Source organism: Megascapheus bottae, chromosome 11, assembly GCF_031878675.1.
Source record: "Megascapheus bottae isolate mThoBot1 chromosome 11, mThoBot2.hap1, whole genome shotgun sequence".
Taxonomy (NCBI): domain Eukaryota; kingdom Metazoa; phylum Chordata; class Mammalia; order Rodentia; family Geomyidae; genus Megascapheus; species Megascapheus bottae.
In genome coordinates, this window is record NC_143519.1 from 12,171,387 (window position 1) to 12,185,086 (window position 13,700).

A 13,700-nucleotide genomic window follows, 5' to 3' on the forward strand; every position below is an offset into this window, starting at 1 on the left:
CAGGCATCAAGGAGCTGTGACGTCTGGAGGTGAAACTAAAGGCCACGATGGATGAGGACGAAGATGACAAGTATCAGAGGGAGCAGGGGCTGAAGACAAGAGAGCAGATTTGCAGTACTTTGAAACGACCCGTTTTAATCCCTCCAACAATCCTGTTGACTAGAAGCTGTAGCACCAGGAGTACAGTGCAAAAAGAAAAGAAAAGAAAAGAGAAAAGATACATTGTAGGATAAGCAGCTTCTTCTAAGGTAAAACTGAATGGCTCAAATACATGAACAAGGAGACACAATGGAAAGAAACGGAAAATGAGTCCGTGGTAATATATAAGAAAAAAATGGCAAAAAGTGAACAGAGGACAGAGAGGCAGAATAGAAAAAAAATGTAAATGAGTGAGACAAAAAATAAAAATAAAAAGAAGCCAAAAGACGAAAAGAGAAAAAGAGAACAAGAGAGGAAAAAGAAGTCGTATTCTCCTTGATAAAAATGCACAAAAGGGAAGATGAACTTTGTTCTTTTTCTCTTTCTACTCTCTTCTCTTTTTCTGCTTTTCGCCTCGCAGCACGCCAGCCTAAGCTGAGAGCTGTAATGTCATTAAATTGCTAATGCTTTTTCATTTCCGACACACACTGTTTACTTATCTGGCAAAAACATATGTTGGAAGGAATCCGTTAAATTCTGCCCATTGCCTTGGGTAAAAGTGCAATGGAAACGGACCCACCGAGCGTCTTCTTTCTTCTTCTTTAGCACTCGGCTTATCTACAAGACGGCTTCGCAGAAAACTGGCTAGTTCAATGAAAAATGAAGATACAGCGGGAGATTAGGAGAGAACACTAAGCACAAAATTCCTGGAGAGAGGGTCACTCCATTGCAAATGATTTCACTCCTCTAGATCTGCATAAATTACTATTTTTAAGGCATCTCCAAAGTCTGTATATTTTTCTCACTCTGTCAAACATTTAATTTCACGCCCCGTGTTCTGAATATGCTAAAATGCATATCTCTGATGCACCTTTAAGCCAGAAAAACGAATGCAAAATTGAAGATAAAATGATGTGATTCGCACTACAAGCCTATTACTTGAGGTATTTACATATAGTTTACCTCTGCAGTTCTGAGGATGATTTATTAAAAAAAATCTGGATTAAGCTCATATAAATATGTATAAATCTTTGTTTAGAAAATAGATTTTGTAGCTGTTGTGTCAAAAAAAAAGTTCTTTAAGATTCTGTGAAGAATTTTCCTTTTAGCATCCTTTAAGAGAGGAAAAAAAGGGGGACAGAATTTGACATTCTGTTTTGTGGGGAGCGGGGGAAAGCTTGCTTTTTCATTAACCAGTTATACAGACTCCTTTTACTGTCCTTTTTTGCCCCAGAGTAGCTGACCCCTCCCTTGCTTTCATTACACTTTATTTAATTTTCTTCTATTCCTCTCCCCTCCCCAGCTATTTTTTTTTTTGCTTGGCCCCAAATAATAGGTGCCCTGGATTACTAAACTCAAATTAAATATCAGTGTTTAATGACTGAAACAATCATGAGCTTTTGGCTGTATCCCCAGCTCCTCTCCCCCTTTCCAAACAAACACAACATTTTCCATGGCTTCCTGTAAGAAGCCCCCCCTCTCAAGGACACCAAGCCTAGGAGTTGCCAAGGGAAGCGAAGTTGTGGTGACTGATTTGAAAATGATTATTAGCACAGAGAAGGAAGCAAGAGCTCTCATGGGCTGAAGAAGCCATCCTACAAAGACTGGCATTTTGGCTCCATAATCCTTATGTGTACGTTGCAGCCCCTCTCGAATTGCCTTTTTTAAATCTATAGTTTTGCTTCTTTATCTGAAAACAACAACACACCAAACTCCATTTAGTCTAGCCTGTGACATTCTTTTCTGATCCAGAGCCCTCTGTAATTGCGAAGGGAGGAATCGTTCTTTGCTATTTTCTTGGTAGGCTTTTCATTTTGGAGAATTCAGATAACCAAGTGGACTAATTCAAGAATGGAAGACAAATTAGACTCTGCAAAGATACGGCCTGCTACCTGGTGAAGGGTGGGGCTGGGCTGTGGTACAGTTGCTTCTGGAAGCAGGGAGTAGTAGGGGCTGCTCTTACTTCAAAGCCCACTTTAATCCTTTCACAATTAAAACAAGAAAGGGATGTTTAAAGGCATTTGATCACTTCAGGTGGAGATAGGAGTTTGCTTCCAGAGATTGAGTTCCAGTTCTGATGTGCTACGCCCCCTTCACATCAACTGATGACGATTTAAAGTAACACAACGACAGTCATTTTCAAAAGTGAAGTATCATTCTTTTTTTTGCACAAAATGGCTTAACAATTCCCCCTAGTGGCGTGATTTCTGTTCATGATGATTTATAAGCTGACTTCTTTGCAAAAATGCCCACCTGGTTTATCTATAGGTTCATTGCAAAGAAATTACAGACAAAAACCAAAGTCAGATCATTTGGAACTGAGCTGAGTTCTCAGGGAATTCCCACTCTAAGACAGGGCCCTGCTTGGGGATCAGTCCAATGAACCCCTGCCCCCAAGAGCTGAGTTTACATCTCAGGGGTTGCTTAGGACTGACTCCTAAACTTGACTTCCCCTTTGCCTCTTTCCTGTGGTCAACAGAGGAGGGAAGAAAATGTGCTTCATCTTTTCAATATTTTGAATTTCTGAAAAGAAAGAGGGGAAATCCTGGAAATAGTTTATGCCTTGAAAGGCAAGGTTTGGTCCAAACTGGATTATTTCAATCCTTTCGGATAGAATTACCTTTTCAATGATTGAAAAACTCTGTTTTTCAAGTGTGACCACTAAGAAAATGCTGGGTCATCATCATCATTCCAGTGCGTAATCCTTACCTTTAGACACAAAGCGTGTCAGATGCTATTACCTGCAGGGCTGACAGGTGAGCTTTGCTTCCAGCATTCTCCCAGCCCAGGCTGAACTCATGGCAAGCTGGGATTGGGGAAAAGCTACCTAACGACTTCAAACAGAGAGACCAGGGGGATGAGACAGAGGCACTGCTCACTTAGAGCCGCTTCTCCACTCTCGACCATGATGTAGAGATCTTTCATCTTCTGGTGTAGTTAGTGGTGGAATCTTGCACTTCTGCCACAAAAGTTGTAGCATCATGCTTTCCACTCAAAAACTCGCCAAGGGACACGATCAAGATATCTTCTAACACTGGGAGAAAAAGAATAACATTTACCAAATGAAAATTGGGTGAGGGGGGTCCAAGGGGGGAAAAGTGGGAGAAAATGAGGGAAGGGATCACACAGGTTGAAAAGAAAAGTACTCATTACCAGACTTATGTAATTATAACCCCTCTATACATCACCTTTACAATAAAATCTAAATTAAAAAATAAAATAAAATATAAAGACTTAAAAAAAGAAAATTGAGAGAAGGGAAGAGGTGATATTGTCCAAAAAGAAATGTGCTCTTTACCTGATGTATGACACTGTAACCCCTCTGTATGTCACCTTGATAATAACAGTAAAAAAATTTAAAAAACATTTACAATTGTTCACTTACCAGAAAAGTTCAGAATAATCCTAAAGCCCTAAACCTTGACCCCTCCAACAAGCTTATGGTATGAGGAGAGAAAACTAACAGAAAATAATGAATCCATTGACAGCACTTACCTTCAGCTTCAATAACTTGTTAAAAGACCGGTTTTCTCCCAAATATTTAGACTTTGCTTCATTTTCTTCATTTCGATTTTCTGCACTCTGCATCTTGATCCACAAAAATCACAATTTCTGGCTACAAATATCTAGCAGAATCCTAGTAGCCTGTTCTATTTATTTATTAATTGCTCATAAACCCAGTGTGAAGAAATGCCTACCTACCCATGCAACTTTTCCTCTCAGGAGTCTACGCCAGTCCCTCAACTACTTTATCAAGACAATCTCCTTAGCTTGTTGTTCCCTGGAGGCTGGTCTTCTCAATCAATCATTTAATTATGCAGTCCTTGCCTCCTCTGGGTGTTAGGCTTCATGTCTCACTGCAGTTAGGTAAATCTGCCTGCTCAACCTTGAGCCAGCACTTAGCTTTTCACACACACCTACAGTGGGTTGTGCAGTGGCAGGTTCACTGTGAGGCTCATGAATCTTAAGCTTCAGAGTTCTTGCTTGCAGGTCTATTTCTCAGCCTTTCCACCTAAGGTGGCACTCATTTCTTAAGATGCTACAAATTACGTGTGGTTTGGGCCTCGTAAGATGAAGACTCACTCAAGCCATTCTTTCTCATTATTTCACATATGTGGTCATCTGATCAGTCTAGAATCCTTTGAGGACATGCGTACATGTCTGTTCATGCTCTTGGTTGTTGGGTTTGTGTGTATGAGTTTAAGGTTAATTTCCTCTACAATCATGATTCTTTTTCAATTAGATAATACAATACATCATTCCAACATAGAGACTGCTGTTCAATAATGGCACAAAGTTCTACAATACAAGACTACGTTCAATAAGCTTCTCATACTGACCAGTTGGTTACCATCTACTTGCACAATGAATACTATACAGCTTTGAAGAATAAAACTGTTATAGAGATGTAACAGTAGCATGGATCTTAAATATGTGACTGAAAAAGTTATATCTACTAAGATACCATTTATACAAAGCTTAAACTCATGACACATCAAACAATATGTCCTATAAAGATAGTAAATAAAAACTCTTACCTGCTTCTAGCCATAACTTTAGGAATTCAAAAAGACATAGAGAAAAGAAGATCAAAATACATAAACTATTTCTGTGTACATCCTGAAAAAAATCTGTTTATAGATGATCTTCTTTGAAAGAAAAAAATACTCTTTGATTTTGTTAGCTATTTAGTACATTTAAAAAAGTGATTGTGGGGGCCGGGAGTTTGGCCTAGTGGTAGAGTGCTTGCCTAGCATGCACAAAGACCTGGGTTCCATTCCTCCGTACCACATACATAGAAAAAAGCCAGAAGTGGTGCTGAGGCTCAAATGGTAGAGCTCTAGCCTTGAGAAAGCCCAAGGACAGTGCTCAGGCCCTGAGCTCAAGCCCAGGACTGGCAAAAAAAAAAAGTGATTGTGGATAATTTTGAATATATAACAGTAGACAAAATGATAAACTAAATCTCCACTAGCCTACCCTGACAACCATTAATCCTCTACTCCGGCATCTACCATCTCACCCACCTAAGCTGAAACCAATGCCCACGCAGCACTGATGCTTCATGGTGACATCATAATGATATGTTCATGGCTGATATGAGATTCCTATGTCAGAATGTACCTCTAAAATTACCCTTATAGAAGCCACAATTTAGCTATTACATGATTCCTTAATGTTCTAGAATAAGTATAGCTTCTGTTTCCCATTCTGTCTTTCCCCCTCCCTCCCATATTAACCTCGAACTCTCAATCCTTCTGCCTCAGCTTCCAGCATTTTTTGGATTACAGGAGTGACACCCAGATCCCATTGTCTCATTTATGTGAAGAGTTTTCTTACAGCTTTTTTTTTCTTTTTAAAGCTAGGTTCAAATAAGAACCATGTCTTTTTGCTTGGCTGATATGGCTGTTAGGTCTGCTAGTATTTGTTCACCTATGATCTTTTTACATCTCTTTTGATTCCTTCCCAGTTTTTTTTTTTGCCAGTCCTAGACCTTGAACTCAAGTCCTGAGCACTGTCCTCTGGCTTTCTCAAGGCTAGAGCTCTACCACTTGAGACACAATACCACTTCCAGCTTTTTCTATGTATGTGGCACCAAGGAATCGAACCCAGGTCATCATGCATGCTAGGCAAGAATTCTACCACTAGGCCAAACTCCCGGCCCTTCCCAATTTTTTTTGAAGAAACCAAATTCTTTCCTCTTGCAGAGCTTTTCACAGCTCACATTTCTCTATGGTACTCGATAGTTCCTTTTATTTTAGTAACCTGCTGGATGTTGAGGTACGGAACTGATCAAATGTAGGTTGACGTCTGCTCTGGTGGCCTACTTCAGTGGTCGCATCTTTCTTATCGGGAGACAGGATCCTTGCTCTTTCTGGGATGTCAGCAGGCACTAGTGCTTATTCCAGTTGATCTCTAGAGCACAATGGTGATCATCTTCCTGTTGTTTTTTCATTTATTAGCTGAAATACTTCTATAAAGAGGAGCATCCTCGCTTCATGTGTGCAACTCATTTAGGAGGTCATAACTTGGTTCCATCAACAGTGACCCATGATTTTGGTATCATTATGAACTAACACCTTTCTCCATGCTTGACACATTTCAACCCAGGGCGTTCACCAATCGAAAGAATGTTCCTGGCGCTGCTTTCTTTTCTACAGGCAGCCTTTTATAGTTCATTCTTAAGTCCTTTAGACAGGATCCTTCTATCTTTAAGTATTTCTTTTCTTTCTGGTTTGATACAATGCTGTGGCTTTATCTTCGATATTCAGTGCCCAAAAGTTGGAGTAAGTAGTGTCCTCACAGACCTGTGGTTTCTTTAGGTGAGAAACAAGATAGGGAATTGGCATCTGGATGCTAGTAGTTCACACTACTGGACTTGCCATTGTCTCTTGGTCTTTACAGTCAACGATAAGATGTATACACATTAATGATGAACTACATCAAGAGTTCATAGTGATATTTACACTTATAGTTTAGGGTGATGGGATTTTATTTTCTACTGATTTCTTCTGCTTCTGCCATATTGAAAACGTTCTCAAGTCATTTTCAATCAACTGAGGTGACCAAAAAAGTGGCTTTCAATAGTACATTTTACTAATTAAGCAAGTTAACTGGAAATAATGTTTCCATTGTTTTTCTAGTTCTAACTCAATTCTTCTTTAGTAAGATAAATCCTGTTTTCAGTCCCATTTAGCACATTAGTGGGGAATTAGGATTAAATGTAAGTCTAGGATTGTTTGATAGATTACTTTATCAGTAGGCTCTTCACACTGCCCTCTTTTGGAAAGGGAGGAAGTTAATTTGTCCAAAGTTACAACTTTAATTGATAGAGCTAGATTAATCCTTAAATTGTATAAGGCCACTATCTATATGTGTTTTTTTTCCACTAAGGTAAGCCACTGGAATTTACAAATGTGTAAATTATACATATACTCCGTTTGCTACATATTCATCCTTTATCATGTTTGTATATTCATATATACACGTGTCTACAAGTACGTAAACATATGCATACATGCTAACATGTAAAAAAAGACAATGGATGAACTATTGAGTTACATATACACATTATACACACTTACCTGGAACATATGTATGAATCACATAACTTTTTCAGATAATCAGTTCTGTGTACTTGCAACATGTTTTAACAACTTGTCTCTGAAGTACATGCTCAATTCAGATCATAAATCTAAGCATCAATGTATGCTTCAGTCTTTAGCCTTGCATAAATGAAAGCTTGCACATATGCAACATTCAATATTCTGGGCAAAGTTATAGCTCAGTGGAAGAGTGCTTGTTTATCTTGGCAAAAAATAGGAAAGCAAGAAAGAAAACCATGAAATCAAGAAATGAAAGAAGGATGGAAGGAAGAAAGGAAGGAAGAAAAGGAGGAAGGAAGGAAGAAAGGAAGGAATGGAGCAAGGAAGGAAGGAAGGAAGGGAAGGGAAGGGAAAGGAAAGGAGGAAAGAAGGAAGGAAGAAGGGAAGGAAAGAAAAGAAAAAGAAAAAGAAAGGAAAGAGAAAAAAGAAAAGAAAGAAGGGGGATAAGGAGAAGGAAGGAAGAAAAAAAGAGGAAGAAAAAGAGAGAGGGATAAGGAGGGGGAGAGGAGGAGGGAACAAAAGAAGAAAGGAGAATAATTAATTGAGACCACAATATTTTAGAAAAATCAAAGAAACAAGTCAAAGTTGCATCCTGTCTGATCATTGATGGTAAGTAAGCCAACAATCATTTGGTCACAACTCTTCCAAACAAACTAATCAAAGACAAAGAGTGATATTCCAGGTTGTTTACAATCCCCAGAAACATCTGATTTCCCCCATCTCTACCCAGAGAGATAAATGTCTGACAGTAAAATCTGGTTGCTATAGTAGAGATTCCTGAGACAGGCGGGGGTAAATCAATACTAGCCTATCAAGAGTAACCACACATTTCTTAAAGTCCAAGTAAACCATTAGATGTAATTTTAGGCAAACCGTGGGTTTTTTTTTTTTTCAGTGCATATAACCTCACATCTAGCAACTGGGAAGGCTCATTTCTTGCCATCTGGAGAAGAAAATGCTGCTGAATTTTGTTTCTTGGTAGATGTGAGAACAAAGTACACAGCACACTTCTAACACACCAGCACCATGTGGAATCTGCTGGGTGAATATGAAAGCAAATGAGACATATCTGAAAAGAGACTGCCTTACTTATGAGTTAATCACACCTCAAAGCCTCACATTGTTTTCCTTAAATAACAGAAGCAATAAAATCCTATTATGGATTTATCTTGTGCCAAAGGTTTTTTTTTTGTTGTTGTTAAATCAAATCTATTTTGAGCCAAAAAAAATAGAAAAATGCAAATGAAGGATCTGATCCTGCAGATCTGCTGAACATGTAAGGGCTGATACACTTCAAAGATTGTTTTTCCCTTAAACTCCTAAATTAAAATCAGCATACAACATAGCAAAAACACACTTATTTGTCAACTTTGTAATTTTATAGTCCATGTAAAGTCTCAGCCCAATAAAAGCCTTTAAAGGGGGAACTGAAAATCCTAAAATTAGATGTGTAGTACATAAATACTGATCTAATTTAATGTCTCGCATGTGTACAGTATAGTCTTAGAATGCAAGTGGGGAATCTGTTTCATGTGGCAAAGAAAACAGTGGTTGAGTGGAGTCCTGTGCCAGTGAGTAGCCCACATCCGTCATCCATACAACAGTGGAGCACAATGGCGGGCGAGTTTACGGGAGGGTTGCTTGTACAGTATTCCCCTGTGTGCTTTCTCCAGCTGGGATGGCATACTCATTAGGAGACCTAAACAAACTCTTTGGAACATTTTTATCTCCTAGTGTGAAAATGCTATTCAAACAAGCTGCTAATGAAGCCATCCTCCAGGGTGTTTGAAGTTGCCTTTGCAGCTGAAGAGGGCTCTGAAGGGCCTTGGGCAGTGCTCAGCTGGCAACTGTTTTAACCTTTGTGGGGGCAAATTGGGCAACTGTATTACACACTCTCCTTATAAAAGGCCAACGTGCATGCTGTCGGTGCAGAATTCCATGATATTCAAGACTGTGGATTATGTAGTGTCGTGTCAGGTAGCACATAACCTGCCTTTTACAGCATGAGGTCACAGTCTGGAGAGGCCAATAATAGCCTATCATTACAAAGATGTTTCTTCTTCGCATTCAAAGCCTAAGAATGTGGTGTGGTTTTTGTCCTGCAGCCAGAGAAAGCATTAAATAAATCTATACTACAAATGAACTATTTAAAGAAAATAGTTCATACATAGGAATATCTCACCCCACTTAGAAGCAACGATGTAATGGGAAAGAATTTCATATTATTTTAAGATATGGGTGTGTACACACACCTATACAAAACTACAAGTAAGATTAGAAGACATAAAATGGAAATGTTTACATTATGATTGTAATGACACAAAGCAATTACAAGACTCTGTTGGCCTCCACCCAGCTGCTATTTTTGTTCATTTGCGTGAGTACAGTTATTGGAGGGTGACTGGGCAGGATTTGGGCTGCCAGGGGAATGTGGACCCAAACCTCTGGCTGCTAGGACGCTAGTGAGCAAATATAGTCATTCTCCATTCATGTGACACATGGGTACCATAAAAGCAGTACCTTCGAAATACAACTCAGTACCTATCCCTCAAGAATTGGCCACTTTTTGTCTATTTTCTGTCGATTTTTATCATCTCAGAAAATTCCCTTGTGTTTCCCACACACCAGTTCTCATTGTTCATATCTTTATCCCTCTAGAAGAGCTTTGCCCACTTTAAAACTTTACATGAATGTAAGTGGAAACTTTCACATGAACATTCAAAGCTTTGGTGACTCATCTATGTCATTGGGCATCAGTAGTTCAGCCTTTTTTATTGCTGACACATAGTGCTTATTTGTTCTACTCCTGGATATGTGAGTGGTTCAGATTTTGGCTATTTTGAATAAAACGGTGACACATTCGGTCTAATGTGTTTGGAAATGTATGGTAGGTTTTCTTTTTGGTTTGTCTATCTTTTTAAGCTAAAGAGTAAGGGCAGAATTGCTATCAAGACATGCATGTTTATCTTTTTTTCATATTTTTATTGTACTTAATAGAAGGGTTACATGATATTTGCCAGATAGGAGGTGCATTAATTCACATACATTGATACCATTTCTCATGTCTTGATCTGCATTTCCCTCTCCCCCACCCCCATCCCTCATCTTGTTTTCCCCTGTTCCCTATCAAATTTCAAATAACCAAATACAAATATATCCAATATATCAGGTAACAAAGTGGGATACTGTAACAATATGAGATAACCAAGGGACAGCAAAAGAGATGAGAGATAACATAGAACATTAAGGACAACAATCACTCATTATATGGCTTTTGTTTCTATACCCTAGAGGTCCTTTCATTTAGCATCATACTATATGGCCTTATGTATCAAGGTTTTGCTCTATTGCAAATCTCTTCGCCGAATGTGCATGTTTATCTTTATAAGAAAATGCCAATACAATTTCCAAAATCTTTGTGTTATTTCCCACCTCCATTTTTATGCTTCAGCAATACATTTTCTCACCTGGAAACTCACTTATTTCACTTATTTTCAAAGGTGTGAAGTCAGTAAGATCAAAGGAGAGGAAAACAAAGGTGCAAAAATAATATGCCTTGGGCGGGGCATGGGGGCGCGGGAAGGGTTGTAGTGTTGACGTGGACCAGCAATGAACTGCCAATGTTGCAGAGGCACCCCCAGATCCCTTCAGGCTCGGCCTGGATGAGTGCATTTATATGGAAACCAGAAATGACGGATTACATGCTTATGACCAACATTTAAATACGATACTGGGAGATGTGGAAAAAACCATGACCACCATAGAAGTTGATGAGGAGACGTATGAAGAGATATACAAAGCAACAAAAAGGAATATTCTGATGCTTTGTCCGAGAGGATGGGACTGTACTTGTCCCTCTTCTGAGAGTTGGCTGAAACCAAGAATTTATCCTGTGTAGAAAGCAGGAGACTGTGCAATTGCCTCTTCAACTGTACAAGGTGTTCAGAGAGTGAAGCCTGCACACTTTCTGATACTTCCTGATAATAAGACATGATCAAGGATTCTTCCACTCCAAGATGAGTTGATTTGCAAATGACTTACAATTTCCTTGGCTAAATGGCATTGTTATTTTTCTCTCATAAACATGATCCCCAAGCTAATATAAATGCATTGGATCATATATACAAGAACATTTGTTGAAATGAACTCCAGGAAATGAAAACAAAAGGGTTTTTTGGATGTTGCTTTTGTTTTCTTTTCCTTTTGCCTTGTTAGTTTGTTTATCTGACTTTGGGAGGTTTGCTCATTTATCTTTCTGAGGGCGACACAGAAATGATGGAACTGGTACTGGTACTCATAGACACTACATTGAAAATGTATAGTGGGCGGGGGAAAACAGAGGGATGAAAGAGTAGCACTGTTCAAAAAGAACTTGAGCCACAGCTCTGCTTCTAGCTTTTTGGTGTTCAGTTGGAGATAAGAGTCTTGTGGATTTGTCTGTCCAGGCTAGTTTTGATCCACAGTCCTCAGATTTCAGCCTCCTGAGTAGCTAGGATTACAGGTGTGAGCCACCAGTGCCTGCCTCTTAGTGATTTTTCTATCTTAAAAACTTTTGTTTACCCAAAGATCACACTTTGAGAAGTCTTCATAATTTGGATTTTTATATCTTAAATCTATATTCCTTTCAAATTAAAGTTTTGCATGAGGTCTGAGATGGGAGTCTAGGCTTATCATTTTTCCATACAGACACATCATGTCAATGCCACATGCTGCCATGACCTTTCTGCATTTGTGTTGGTACTTTTTCTGTAAACCATTAATTATCTGCATGGGGTTCAATTTCTAAACCTTACAATCTGCCCCAGTGATCTGCTCATCTGTCTTTATACTAAAACCATATACTCTTGATTATAGAAGCTTTATAGTAACTCTTATAATCAAGTCATATGAATATAATTTTGTGTTTTTTTCAAGATTACTTTGGCTACATCTTTAACATTATAGAGGGTATCTGTCATGCCAGAGACAAACATTCCTGAATAGATCACCTGAGTGGGTTGAAAAGAAGACATGGAGTCTAATAATCCTACCATAGTCCCCAGTTATCATGTGAAACCCTTTGTTAATAATCTCAATTGCCATCTTTATAATTTAATTATATAGAGTAGAAAAATCTGGACATTAAGGTTTGAGTCCTGGATATACTGGGCAAGAAAACTGTCTCTTCTTTCTGTATTCTTGGTTGAAGAGAATTATCTCTCTTTCATTTATTCTAAGATGCATATACTTTTCAAAATTTTTAAATCTTTCAAACTGGATACAACACAATTAGATTTTCCTTAAATTATGGCCAATCTTTAAAACAATTTTAGATTCAATAAAATATAAAATTTTAGTCCACTTAATTTTTGTCAGGCTGAGATGAAATAAATGGTTTTAAGAAAGTCCTGTCATTTGTAAAGAGGACCGAATGTGTTTAAAATTCTTAATCTTGGTGACTTTTTAAAGTCTCATTTAGATACAAAACTTATTAAATCTGTTTCCTGTAAGCAGTAAGAAATGCGCAATGATAAAAATTAAACAAAAACATACTAGCTATTGTGATTCTTTCTCTGGTCAAAAATCAAATGATGAAATATATATCAACCATGTTAAAACCATATTTCAATCTTATAGGTTAGCTTTAATAAAGAAAAAATAGTAAACTTAAATCAGTTATTCTGGGCATAACTAGTTATTGGAGAGGCTGAGATAGAGAAGACTAGGGTTCAATGCCAGCCAGGGTAAAACATTCATAAGACCACCATCTCAACACATCCTAGCTGTGTTCAGAAATAGAAATAGGAGTATTGTGATCAAGGCCAAATAACAAAAATCAAGACCTTATCTGAAAAGTAGGCAGAGCAAAAGTGCTGCTGGTATTGGTCAAGTGATAGAGCACCTGTGTGGCACATATAAAGTCCTGAGTTCAAACCGCAGATCACAAAAAAATCTTAGTTATACTTTAAATAAATATACACATAAGTAGTATAAATAAACACAAGCAGTAAAGACAGTAAAACCTATGTATGTTCTCACTAACAGTCCACTTTTTCAAGTCACAAACTTAATCTAAGATAGTAGCTTGGCTGAAACCCTTCTAGAACTTATTTATGTAATTTTTAATGTTAGAAATTAATTTTTGTTTTTCAAAATTAGTATTCTTTTCCAACTATTTTTTCTCAATATAAAGATCATTTCACAACTCTTGTAAAGAATTTGGAAAATACATAAAAGAATAAGAAAAACATAAGAAAATTTAAATTCCGCCATCTTCAGATAGTCATCATTAAGATTTGATTGTACTTTTGTCTAGTCCTTATTGCACTATAGGGTAGCATAAAACTGAAACTAAAGAGTGTTGGTATACATCAATGTTGTATCCATATTTTTCATTTATGTCTATCTTATCATGATTATTTCCATACTAATAATTATTTATCAAGGATTTCTTCACAAGGTGGACTGAAACAATCTCGC

At 37.9% G+C, this 13,700-nt stretch overlaps 1 long non-coding RNA gene and 1 pseudogene across 1 annotated transcript; one reads left to right on the forward strand and one right to left on the reverse strand.

The window, feature by feature from the left end:
* Positions 1–2,027: 2,027 nt before the first annotated feature.
* LOC150056759 (uncharacterized) lies at positions 2,028–5,011 on the reverse strand. The gene is made up of 3 exons (XR_016536976.1): positions 4,677–5,011; positions 3,634–3,726; positions 2,028–3,172 (listed from the first exon to the last, which is right to left on the reverse strand). It is a non-coding gene; the product is annotated as an uncharacterized LOC150056759 (long non-coding RNA).
* Positions 5,012–9,158: 4,147 nt separating this feature from the next.
* LOC150056760 (U6 snRNA-associated Sm-like protein LSm3 pseudogene) lies at positions 9,159–11,116 on the forward strand (annotated as a pseudogene).
* The last annotated feature ends 2,584 nt before the right edge of the window (positions 11,117–13,700 follow it).